This window comes from Benincasa hispida, chromosome 2 (assembly GCF_027475165.1).
Source record: "Benincasa hispida cultivar pf3 chromosome 2, pf3_genome.v1.1, whole genome shotgun sequence".
In the NCBI taxonomy this organism is placed as follows: domain Eukaryota; kingdom Viridiplantae; phylum Streptophyta; class Magnoliopsida; order Cucurbitales; family Cucurbitaceae; genus Benincasa; species Benincasa hispida.
In genome coordinates this window covers 2,920,114-2,933,603 of record NC_143479.1, presented here as the reverse complement: position 1 = coordinate 2,933,603, position 13,490 = coordinate 2,920,114, and the positions used below count along the sequence as shown (strand labels likewise).

General features: G+C 38.8%; 1 non-coding gene across 1 annotated transcript; it reads left to right on the top strand.

Moving 5' to 3' along the window:
• The first annotated feature begins 2,109 nt into the window (after positions 1-2,109).
• On the top strand, positions 2,110-2,216 carry LOC120070407 (small nucleolar RNA R71). Its single transcript, XR_005479899.1, has one exon. It is a non-coding gene; the product is annotated as a small nucleolar RNA R71 (small nucleolar RNA).
• The last annotated feature ends 11,274 nt before the right edge of the window (positions 2,217-13,490 follow it).

Genomic DNA, 13,490 nt, shown 5'->3' with positions numbered 1-13,490 from the left:
ATGCAAATGCACCAGCCAGTGACGGTTCTCATTGGTATCAATTCATTATTTGCATTCGAGACTACCGTCATCCCTCCTTTCTTCAACATGCATTGCACGGAGTTGACCTCTTTTATCGTGGGGTTGAGTCTGTGTTGATGTTCGATCAATCCCTTTTGATGATCCTCGAGACGAATCCTATGCATGCAATATGCGAGGCTGATTCCTCTAATGTCTGATAGCATCTAAGCAATTACTTTTATGTGCTTTTTCAGGATGCTCAGCAGCTCATTCTCTTGATCTTCATTAAGTGTAGAGGAAATTATTACTGGAAGTATTTCATTTTGCCCTAGAAAAACATACTTCAGGTGGTTTGGAAGGGTCTTCAACTCTATTGTTGGTGGTTGTTCCAAGAATGGTTTTGTTGTTTTTCTTTCTTCATTCATTGTCAGTTTGTCTTCTTTGGTTGTTGTTTCTGTGATCGCCGAATCCCCATCTTCATTTTCATCTTCAGACTTTTCTTCTTTATTCAAATTTGGTTCATCATCAAACTCATTGAGGTCTTCTTCTTCAGAATATTTCATGGCTCTGATAATATCAAACCTAAGCTTCTGTCCATTCACGCTCAGTGTGATCTCTCCCTTGTAAATGTCAATATGAGCATGACCAGTGGATACAAATGGTTGCCCCAGGATGATGGGTACATCCTTGTCCGCTTCATAGTCCAGGATGATGAAGTCTACCGGTAATATAAACTTTTCAATCATAACTAAAACATCCTTCACCTTCCCTTCTGGATGCACAAGGGATCTATCAACTAATTAAAGAGTCACCGTCCTAGGCATCAGTTGCCCCACATTCAGCTGCTTGAATATTGAAAGGGGCATCAAATTGATGTTGGCCCCGAGATCACAAAGCGCTTGACTAATGTATAACCCTCCAATCGAGTAGGGTATTGTCAAACTTCCAGGGTCGCACATTTTCGATGGAATTATGGATTTTGAACTTTGCGTTAATGCCACCGTTGCGAACTTACTAGTGCTTCTTTTCTTCGTCACCATATCCTTTAGAAACTTCGCATACTACAACATCTGTTCAATCGCTTCAGTGAACAGAATGTTAATATGCAACTGTTTCAACATGTCCATAAAGTGTTGATACTACACTTCATCATTTTTCTTCTTTTTAAGTCTCTGAGGGAATGGTGGCAGCTGTATTTTCACGGTTCCCTGTTCTTTCGGCTTCGATTTGGATTAAATCTTTTGTTCCATCGCATCATTTTCTTCTGTTTCTTCTTGAGTCAACAGAATCTGCAGTTCCATTGCAATTTGAGCAATCTGGTTAGGTTCCTTCGTCTCCTCCACCATAGTTTTTCCGCTTTTCAACGTCACAACTTGACATTGATCTTTTCCCGTACCCCCTGGGTTGCACGAGAGCTCTGTTGAGCTCGACAGTGCCCCTTGCGGTCTATTCTTGAATTCGCCCACAATCTGTCCCATCTAAATTTCAAGATTGCGGATGGACATCGCTTGATTCTAAAGCACTGTTTCATTCTTTTCAATATATTGCTTCAGTAAACTCTCCAAAGATTAAGATTGTTGCGCTTGTGAACTACTGGCTTGATTTTGTGTTTGACCGTTTGTTCGTAGGAAAAATCCTGATGGTTTTTCCTTTTGCGCCACTGGTTGAAAATTTTGTTATTGATATTTCCACGCGAAGTTAGGGTGGTTTCTCTACCTGGGGTTGTACGTATTGGAAAATGGATTATTTTTCACGAAATAGACTGACTGTAGGTTCCTCGAACACTCCTCCATTAGATGGCCTTCACCGCAAATAGCACAACTTTGCATTTCTAGGCTGATGATTGTGACTCCTTGTATCAAATTCATCATCGCAGTCATTTGGTTTTGAAGGGATGTGATGGCCTTGTTATTTGTGTCACTGTCTTTGATCCTCAATCTTTGATCGCTTTCTCTCCAGTCTTCATGATTTTTAGAAATGCGATCAAGTATATTCTTGGCCTCATCGTATGTCTTATCAAGCAGACCTCCAGCTGCTGCCACATTGGCAGCCGTCTACAATACAAGGTTCAATCTGTGGTAGAAAATTTCCATCAGTAAGCAATCTGGAAAGTCATTATTCGGGCAATCTCATACCAACCTCTTAAACCTCGCCCAGGCGTCACTGAGCAATTCGTCAATATTCTATTCAAAATTAGTGATCAACTTCCTCCTTCTGGCGTTCTACGTCGGGGGGAATTGCTTTTTCATGAACTTCTCAACTACTTGTTCCCATGATGTAATCTCCCCTCGTTCGAGAGAATAAGCCTATTTCCGTGCTTGGTCATACAACAAAAATGGGAACAGTGTTAATCGCACCTCCTAAACGGAGATGTTTGGGAACACAAATGTATTGTAGATCTTCATAAAACTCTAGAGGTGGGCGTGTGGATCCTCGCCACGCCTACCGCCAAACTGTTCGACAGTTTGAATTATCTGCAGCATCACTCGTTTCATCTCGAATCTTGATCCGTCAAGAGATGGCCTCATGATTCCTGATGAGATGGGATTTGCCATGATATTATTTGCATTTGGTGCTCTATCTTCTAGTTTTTCCGCCATTTTTGGATCTCTCCCTTGTTGTTGCTGTTGTTGGCAATTGTTTCTTCTTCTTCTTCGAAAAGTTTTCTCAATCTCTGGGTCGTAAATGGGCTAAAGATTTTGTCCCTCGCTCATACGATGCCTGCTTCTTCCCTTATCTAAGAAGAAGCAGTGCACAGAGACGGAGAGTCTGCAAAGGAAATGAAAACCATTAGCACAATGTATTGTCGTAGTCCTCGGCAACAGCGCCAAAAACTTGATGTGTGGTTAATGTGATGAAATAATGGTGTAGAATGCGACGGTCGAATATATGTTGGGCATGCAATTTTTCTTAGTAAGATCCAAGTATAAATCCTACTAAGTTTCCTGGTAAGCCCAGGGTCGAACACAGGGACTATGGAAACAGTATGTGATGGTAATTTTAGATCTCTTTGTGGTGACAAATAAAGCAATGCGTTGGTTGGTATATTTGTTTAATGTATAGATTCTATGTGGCGGAATTAAGAAAAGAGTTAATAACACGAAAGTAAAATGAGTATGCGAGGGAACGGGTTGAGAAGGTTTTCGGCTAACACTTCCTAAGATTGCATTCACGTTATGCGATCATGCTACATACATACAATAGCGAGTCATTTCTCAATGCAAATGCTATAGCTACTAGTTTTAGAATGCATGCGATGTATGCGATGATGTCTATTGGACTTATGTCTAAGCCTCTACTCTTGTCTATGCGATGATGAATGACACACTTATACACAAGGCGACCGCATACTATCATAACCTATTTCTAGGGTGCATGCGATTCATGTTAACAAACAGAGCTTTTCTTTTAGTCTCTATCTCTTGCTTATGCAGATCTAATCTTGCTTTCTCAAGTCTACATTCTAACCTAGCTCTCTCAAGTCTTAGGTTCTTTCTTTAGACTCTCTCTCGAGTAGCTCTAAAGAGGTGATGGACGCAACATAAGACAAGATGATCGCATACAATAAAGATCTTAGGTCATGCTAGCTAAGTACTTCTCAACCCATTCGAAAGTTTAGTTACTCATGCGTAATGTATAGAGAGTGAACAAATCTAGAAATGCAAGTTCCATTCTATAAATGAAATCAAAATACAGAATGACAATATGAAATAAAGATAAGAAGCCTGGTAACAATTTCTTGCTTCCCAAGGCTTTTACACTATTCTACTTTGCTCAAAGAATATTCTTGCTTTCGCAAGAGTCGTCCCTCTCTCTGTTTTCCACGCTCTCTGGCACTCTTTCGAGCTGACCAGGACGATCTTCTGGCGTCTTCTCTCTTCTCTCGCCTCCGCCTTCTTAGTATAAGGAAACTATGAACAAAGGCTAACTATCTTCTACATGACTCAGCTGGAATCGAATCAAACTGCCCTCCTTTAACAAAGGTGGCTTTGGTATTTATAGAGCTTCATGGTGAAGAGGTTTTTCTCTAAAATGATTGCACTGATGGGATTTCATTAATTATCTGTCTAATGCACCGAATAATTGTCACCGAAAAGTTGAGTGTACTTACTACAATGTGTTGTTAACGGTTTGTTAACTAAATTCGGAGTCGACCGTCATCAGCTTTCTGTCCCATCGTGGTTTATTAAGCTATCACCTTGATGTGCTGACTTTATGTGGCCACCTTCTTAAGTAGATTTTTGCGAATGCATACGATTGCATAGCCTTGTGGTCTCAATCTTTACATGCGCTCGGACGCTAAATTCTTTGTACCGCAATTCCACCTTGCGCCAACGCATTTTCCTGCACAAAATACATAAGTTAGCTGCTTTAATGCGATGGACGCATGCAATCGCAATGTTCTAAACTTAATGCTTTTGGACGTGATTTTATATATTTTTACCATCGAAATCCTACATTGTTTTATATTTTTTCGTTGTAATAACGTACATTTCTACCCATTATCACACCCCCAATTTAAAACAATGCGTGTCCTCAAGCATAAACTAAAGATTTTCTCTAGAAAGTCAGCCGCCTTTTCCTTTCCTAGATTTCTCGAGGTGCCTTATTCAGATCCTATGTACCAAAATCTCCTTAATTCCTATTCAGGCCTTTTCTTAAAATATTTCTAAAATTTAAGGACCGCAAGTTTAATCTTAAAAAATACTTACTTATTTCCTGAGAATCGCATGATTTATTTCATAAAAAAAAAAACTTTTTTAACTGGGGTGTTTTCAAATGATTTTTATCCTTGCGTAATTTAGATATATTATTTTTTTTATGACTTTGTGCTGATCCAAGTGCTTAGCCTTCGTTTTGGCTTGTCCCCACGGGTGTCATGCGGACATCCAACTACGAGCAAGGTACTCTTTCTCAGTCTAAACTCATGCCCATTTGGCAGTGGAGTTGTGATCATTTTATTTATGCGTTGATCACGATTCCTACCATCGTCTTGGCTTATCCCCACGGGTGTCATGCGGACATCCAACTACGAGTAGGATCCGATCACAACGTTATGATTGTTTTTTTGTATGCTTAAAAATATCAAGGTTGAAAATAAATATTGCACCCCCAAGTTTAAACGCAACAATGTCCTCATTGCTGAAAGATTGAAAGAATTCATGCGATGCTCTTAGGAAGTTTTGTAAAAGTCAGTTTGAAAGAAAGTTGGTGGACCACTAATTTCTAGAAATATTTCATGGGTTGACTGTCCTAAAATTAAATTGACTCTAGTACATGTGAAAAATAGAGGCATGTGTTTCATCATTGAAATCATATTTGGCAAAGAAAAATAATGTTGTGACTTACTAAATTAATCAATGTGTAATGATTGCGCCAACTAAAGAGGATGCAACAATAAAATTATCAAAGTTAAAATGCGATGCAAGAGTGCAAAATTTAGAATAGACAAAGTTAAGGAAAGATACAACTCCAAATTTGCTCTATCGCCCGCATTATTTGTGATTGCGTCCTTCTTTGTGGCGAATTGCCTTCTTTGATTGCGGTGGCGGGATAAACTAATTGCATATTTCGTGTAGCTCCTCTGCAATCGTTCACCACGATCGTTGCAAAGAAAACATTGAGAGCGTTAAATAAAAGATAAGAGTTAGCAAATTTTATTATTGATTTTTTTAGATGTAAATAAAAATGCAAAGGATAAAGAAATGATAATGGCTATAAAGAATTAAGTTCATGAATAGAAAGTTTCAAAGGATACTTCACAAAAGTTGCGTCCCTGATGAAATTGAATCGCATGATTGTGCCACGACTACCTACTTCTTCTTCAGTCAGAATTCCTCAAGTGCAAAGAGGTGTTCTCACGGTGCAAGTCTTCTCCGTGATATATTTTGACTCTTTGCCCGTTGACTTTGAATGCGTTGGTCTCGCCTTCATTGGATAACTCAACCGCGCCATGCAGAAATACCTCCCTGATTATGAAAGGTCCAGACCAGCATGACTTTAATTTCCCGGGAAAGAGTCATAGCCGAAAATTGAATAAGAAGACCTTTTGTCCGACTTGGAGATTCTTCTCGCATAATTGTTTGTCATGCCAGCGCTTTGCGCGCTCATTGTAGATTTTTGCATTCTCATATGCGTGAGTTCTCCATTCCTCAAGCTCGACCAACTGGAGTTTTCTTGCTTCCCATGTGGCCTTTAAGTCAAAATTTAGCTTTTTCACTGCCCACAGTGGTTTATGCTCCAGCACAAACGGTAAATGACATGCCTTTCCAAACACCAGCACATACAGGGACATGCCTATAGGTGTCTTATAGGCAGTCTTGTATGCCCACAAAGCATCGTCTAGCTTCGTTGCCCAATCTTTTCATGAAGGTTTTACCACCTTCTCTAATATCAACTTGATTTATCTATTGGACACTTCAGCTTGACCATTTGTTTGTGGATGGTATGCGGTGGCCACTTTATGGAGGATATTATATTTGAGCAGCAAATTATTGATGATGTGATTAACAAAGTAAGAGCTCTCATCACTTACTATGGCACGTGGAGTGCCAAAATGAGTGAAAATATTTTTGTTTAAGAACTTTGAGACTACCGCCACATTGCTTGCAACGCACGATACCGCTTCTACCCATTTGGAGATGTAGTCGACGGCCAATAGAATGTATTTGTGACCATTTGATGGTGGAAATGGTCCCATAAATTCTATGCCCCAGACGTCGAACAATTCCAATTCTAAGATGATGTTCATGGACATCGCATGCTTCCGTGAAATGTTTCCCGTGCATTAGCACCGGTCGCATTTTATCGCATAGTCTCTTGCGTCCTTAAATAATGTTGACCAAAAATACCCACTTTGTAACACCTTTGTTGCTGTGCGTTGGCCTCCAAAGTGTCCTCCATATAGCGAGTCATGGCATTGTGATAGTATGCATTGGTGAGCAGCATCTGGTACGCACATGCGCAAAATCTGGTCTGACCCCCTCTTATAAAGATTTAGCTTGTCCCAATAATATCATCTACATTCATGTCTGAGCTGCCTCTTCCAGTGGGCTGTGTAATCGTTAGGGAATTGTTCATAAACTAGAAAATTGACCACGTCTGCATACCATGGTAATTCTTCAATTTTAAGTATCTATCTCTTGCTTATACAGATCTAATCTTGCTTTCTCAAGTCTAGATTCTAACCTAGTTCTCTCAAATCTTAGGTTCTTTCTTTAGACTCTCTCTTGAGTAGCTCTAAATGGGTGATGGACGCAACATAAGACAAGATGATCGCATACAATGAAGATCTTAGGTCATACTAGCTAAGTACTTCTCAACCCATTCGAAAGTTTAGTTACTCATGCGTAATGTACAGAGAGTGAACAGATGTAGAAATGCAAGTTCCATTCTATAAATGAATCAAAATATAGAATGACAATATGAAATAAAAATAGAAAGCCTGGTAGCAATTTCTTGCTTCTTAAGCTTTTACACTATTCTACTTTGCTCAAAGAATATTCTTGCTTTCACAAGAGTCATCCCTCTCTCTGTTTTCCATGCTCTCAGGCACTCTCTTGAGCTGACCAGGATGATCTTCCGGCGTCTTTTCCATTCTCTCGCCTCTGCCTTCTTAGTATAAGGAAACTATGAACAAACGCTAACTATCTTCTATATGGCTCAGCTGGAATCAAATCGAACTGCCTTCCTTTAACAAAGGTGGCCTTTGGTATTTATAGAGGTTCAGGGTGAAGAGCTTTTTCTCTCAAATGATTGCACTAATGGGATGTCATTAATTCTTTGTCTGATGTGCTGAATAATTGTCACCGAAAAGTTGAATGTACTTACTGTAGTGTGTTGTTAACGGCTTATCAACTAAATTTGGATTCAACCGTCATCAGCTTTCTGTCCCATCGTGATTTATTAAGCTATCACCTTGATTCGCCGGCTCTATGCGACCACGTTCTTGAGCAGATTTCTGCAAACGCGTATGATCGCATAGTCTTACGATCATAATCTTTTCATGTGCTTGGATGCTAAATTCTTTGGATCATTTTTCCACCTTGCATCAACACATTTCCTGCACAAAATACATAAGTTATCTACTTTAATGCAACATTCAATCGCAATGTTCTAAACTTAATGCTTTTGGACGCGATTTTATATATTTTTACCATCACAATTTTACATTGTTTTATATCTTTGCGCTGTAGTACTGTGCATTATTTCCCGTTATCAACCACAAAGGTCAGAATGTATTAACTCAAGAGGCTCCTTAGCTCTATAAACTTTTCCAGTAAAAGGTCGTTTAGTCATCTTACCCTCAAGGAAAGACTCGCATACTGGTAAAGAATTTTCTTCTAACTCACTTAGAAGTCCATTCTTCACCAACCTCTCAATCCTATGAGATTGATGTGCCCTAAACGTAGATGACAAAGATGGGAATTTTTTTTTAGAGAAATAAGTCGACGTTTTGTTTGAGTTACGGTAGTTCTAAACAATTCAGTATTAAGGAGGGAATTGATGGCTAACAGCTTTAGCACATATAAATTTGATTCTAGATTTGCAATACAAATAAAAACACCATCTATATGAATAAACATTTTATCCACATTAAAAGAGATAGTATATTTATATTGCAATAAACACTTTACAGAAATGAGGTTCCTTTTTAGTTCAGAAACAATATATACATCATTCAAAACTAGAAACCTATTCTGTAAAGCTAACTGAACCCTCCCACTTTTACAACTGAGATGACGTGCCCAGTACCTACTCGTATCGTCATCTCACCAGCCTTCAGTTGTCGCCAAGATCTAATCCCCTGAAAAGAAGAACAAACGTGGTTCATAGTGTCCGAATCAATTATCAAGGCAGAATCATCATTCTCCACAAAACAAGTTTCAAATAAAAGTAAATCATATTTACCTTTATCGGCCTTGGCCTTAGCCTTGGCTTCTTTCTTCTCTTTCAGATAGCGAGGACAGTTCCTCTTCCAGTGTCCATCATGGTTGATGTGGAAACACTTTCCCTTTTCAACCGGTGGACGCCTCTTTGGGGTGGTAGGAAGTGGGTAAGCAGGTGCCTTCCCTTTTCCCTTACCACCGTTCTTCTTCTTTCCCTTTACAAAGTTAGAAGTAGAAGGTGCAGACTTCGTTCTTGAGGTCGAACCTCTATGAAACTTCCTGGAGGAAGAAGCAACATTTGCCTCAGCCTTCTTCCTCTCCTAACTTTTCAATAAAGGTTGGTAGGTCTGCAACTCGTTAAGAAGAGTTGTAAGGTTATATTTCACTTTGTTAGGAATCACATAACAAAGTACAAGAAACTCTCCGGCAATGAATGCAGGATTATGCTAACCTAGTTGCCCTAATCGATGGTAGACCTATTCAACTCCACCACATTAAAGTGGACCATCATGTTAAGCACATATTTATGAACAGAGGTGCCTGCCTTATTCCATTTTAGAGTTGAATATATATTTAAGAGCCTCATGCATAAGCTGTTTAGATGGTTGTCCAAACATCCCCTGCAGGGACTCCATGATCTCACGCGCTGAGACCATAGGCTCATATTTCTTGGCCAAGACTTCAGAAAGACTTGCAAAGATGTAGGCTCGGGCATTCTGATTCACCCTTGTCCATCGCTCGTATGCCTCCTGAACATTTCGAGCGACATTTGGAGCTGGAATAAGAGAATAGGCCTCCGTGAAAACGAACATAAGATCCTCGATGATTAGGATCATCGTGATCATGTTTTTCATGTTGCGAAATTGTCGCCAGTTAATTTTTCGGTGCTTAACAAAGCCAATGTGGTTCTTGCCATTTTGAAAAAGAGTTGTTGCTGACAATACGAATAAAACTTTATTAGATTTTGCTAAACCACTTTTAACCAATCAGTTTTGCAAAACAGTTTCAAGTACCCTAAGTTATAGACTTCTATTTTGCAATGATGCCCCAGTGAGCAGGACAAACGTCACCGGTGGGGTGATCAGATGCCTCTTCACTGAGATGAGACATTCTCAACCATTAGGCAGAACCAACTCTTGGAACTGAACCTAACAGCCACCAGTTTTTGGTCCAGAACTGTTAATCTTTTACAATTATGTGTAAGTGTGACCCCTCACTTTCGGTGCCAGAGTCCTACCCTAATAAGCCCATCGTAGGGAAGAAGCAGATTAGGACAAGAGACTAAGTTACCTTATCCTCATACAGGAGATCAAATAAAGAAACGCACAAAACTGCCATCCTTTAGGGGGACATTCCCAAGGTGCCTCGAGGCGATGCGCAATAACTTTATTCAACCCAACGAGGGAGACCAAGGGATATGCTATCGCAATTCCCGCTCACACTTACTATGGACACTCTCTCCATCCACCTTGATATTGACCTACCCAAACTCCATCCATTAGGGGGACACGCCAAAGGTGCCTCGAGGCCGAGGGTAGATCTCACAATGTGGACTATTTAGGAGAAACGTGAAAGGTTTAAGTGAAGCATCTTATGCCCCAAGTACCTCTCATTGAATGTTCTACCTAGAGGTTCATTAACCTAGACAATCCGACTATTGATTTTAGTCTAAGTGGTCTTTTTAATTCCCACTCATAAACAATGTTTGTCTATCAAATATGAACAAGTTTAAGTAGTCACATTTAAACACTTTAATGGACTGTCCTTAACTTGCATGCATGCATCAAATCTATCTAATTCACCTTTCCAAGTAAGTTCCCAAGTAGGGGTGTTACGTTTCCGTCAACTTAAATACCCCAGCCTAGACAGAACCTGCCTAGACAAAAGGTCCCTTATAGATAGATTTGCTACACTTTAACCTTTTATTAGCCAATTTAATCCTATTAAACTGATTAAAAAATTAAAGCCTTAGGGTTGATAATCATATTAGAACCGTGATCTTAGGTCTATGTGATACAAGTTTTAAACACTTTATGAATTAAACCTAAGTGAGCATGCATGTCTTTCTTATTTCTTTTAGTTCTAATTTCTCTTTAACTTTTAAAAAGAAACAACTAAAAGAACATTGCGCATAACAAGGTATTTATAACATTTATAAAGTAACGTATGTGTCATGCTTGATGCAATGTCCGGTTATTACTATATATAACTTTTATATAACGTGTAATAACCAAGCAAACATGCTATCATTCACCCTTATACTATAACAATTATAATATAAAGATGATGCATGTCAATGCTTTTTATGCATGCATAAGTATAACTCTTATATTATATGATGCATGAGCATGCTCTTACATAATTAAATCATGCTTCTCTAAATTATAACATTTACAATAAAGAGATGATGCATGACCAATGCATAATCTAAGGTGGGATTTACTATATGTTCATACCATATGACATATAAAAACCATACATCGCATGTAAATTAAGCCTACCTAAGGTGGGATTTACTATATCTTCATACCATATGACATATAAAAACCATACATCGCATGTAATTAATTAAGGATTAATGGACTAGGATGAGCCTTTACAAAAACCAGAATGAAATAACCCTATCTATTACATTTACCATTGAGCAAACCGGTTCACAGGCGAACCGGGTCTTGAACCACCAGAAGGACTCCATCGTGTAGTAAACGCCAAAGGTAGACGATCACCCAGCGCGCACTAGACAATAGATGTAAAAACTAAACGATCGTGTAGACGACAATCACATAGATGACAACGAGGCTGCGAAGCCTGATCGTCTATGCGATCATTTAATGCGGCGACAGGTAAATGATTTACCTTGCATTACTAAGCGATCGTTTAGTCAGTTACTAAGCGATGAAGTTTGCTGACCTAAAAAATCGCCTGGTGCGCACGTGCGTTAAACAATACGATCTTCTTCACTACCTGATACTCAGCGATCACTTACCCCTTCGTCTACACGACACGATTAACCCTTTATCATCTCCTTCCTTGAAGAACTGTAATGCTTGCTCCGATCTTCTTCACGAACGACTCAAGACTCAAACAGACTTTGAATTACAGACTCGATAACGATTATTAATGCCCAAAAATGCAGGGGCCTTTACAAACAACCGCAAATGTAAAAGAATTAAATCAAACCGAGGCAAACATCCATGAAAACATCCATTAATCCGCACATCAACAGCAATTTAACAATTAAACAGAGTAGAAATGCACCCACTAAGAATGTATATGAAATTCGTTGCAACAATGAAATTGGAATATCAGAACCTGGCTTTGATACCAATTGAAGGATCTCTTAATGAAGAGCATCCATGACCACATTCAGATCTTTCCGATTTCATCGTGACCGAAATACAACACATACATTATAACATACAGTTATACAAATTACACTAATAAAAGGCATGCTTCAAACAATAAAATACGAAAGGAAAGAGTTCTCATACCAATTGAAGACCCTCTTTAAGTGATGAACTCTGATGCAGTGGATGACCTCTAGCGATATCTATCGCCAAGCAAACAAGTCGTTTGCAGCAACACAAACTATCACGAACAAGTGAACGTAGCGGGGATGACACCACCAAAATGGAGCCCTTGGTATTCTCAGAGTGAGAATCCAAATAGTGGTCTTCGGGGAGTTTAGTAGAGGTTGGAGAAAGAACTAATCCTGTAGACGATAAGCAAGCAGAAGAGAAAATGAAGTTATCGTATAGCTAAATGCTCATCGTTTAGAAGAAGCTACACGATCATGCAGGTTTTATTAAGCGATCGTTTAGAAAAAGGTGGATGATCGTTTAGAAAACACGACACATTATGCGATCGAATAAGAAACTTGGTATAACATGATATAAAGTAATTTCTCTTCTACTTGATATAAATCATATTTATATCTAACTTCCTCTAAAATAATGTATCTCATACATTTAGTCAATTATATCATATATAATTAACCAGTTCAATTATATCATATATAATCAAACTCCCTATTGTCAATTTGAACATTTCAAACTGACCCAAATACTGATTCTTGACTTTATCCAAGCTACACAGGGGACCTAATGAACCTATGGCTCGAAGCTCCAACGGTCCATGAATAACGACTAAATTTTTTAGCCATGAGATATACTATTCGTTAACTGTCAGGCATTCCACTAAAGACCAACAGCTGAACTCTTCTTACCACAAATATATTTCTGTGTCCATCGGATATAACTAAGATTCAAGGTTATTCGATCTAATTTAAACATGTATGTGGAGACATACAGGTGGATCATCTGTAGGTAATAACCTAAACGACCTGTAGTCCATGGATAAGGTTGGGTATCTTATCCTGGTAACATAATGAGAATTACCCATTTTTTTAATTGTTACAATTGTTGTATAGTGTTACAAATGATCTAATCCTGATCATTCATGTGGTGACATGTGAGTGAGGGTATTCTATACAGAGAGTTTGTATAAGACTTGACCAAAAAATGAATAGTCTCTTTTTATAACACTGTTGCTAGAAGAGACTCATATTTCACCAGGATGACTATAGGTGACTTGACCTTAATC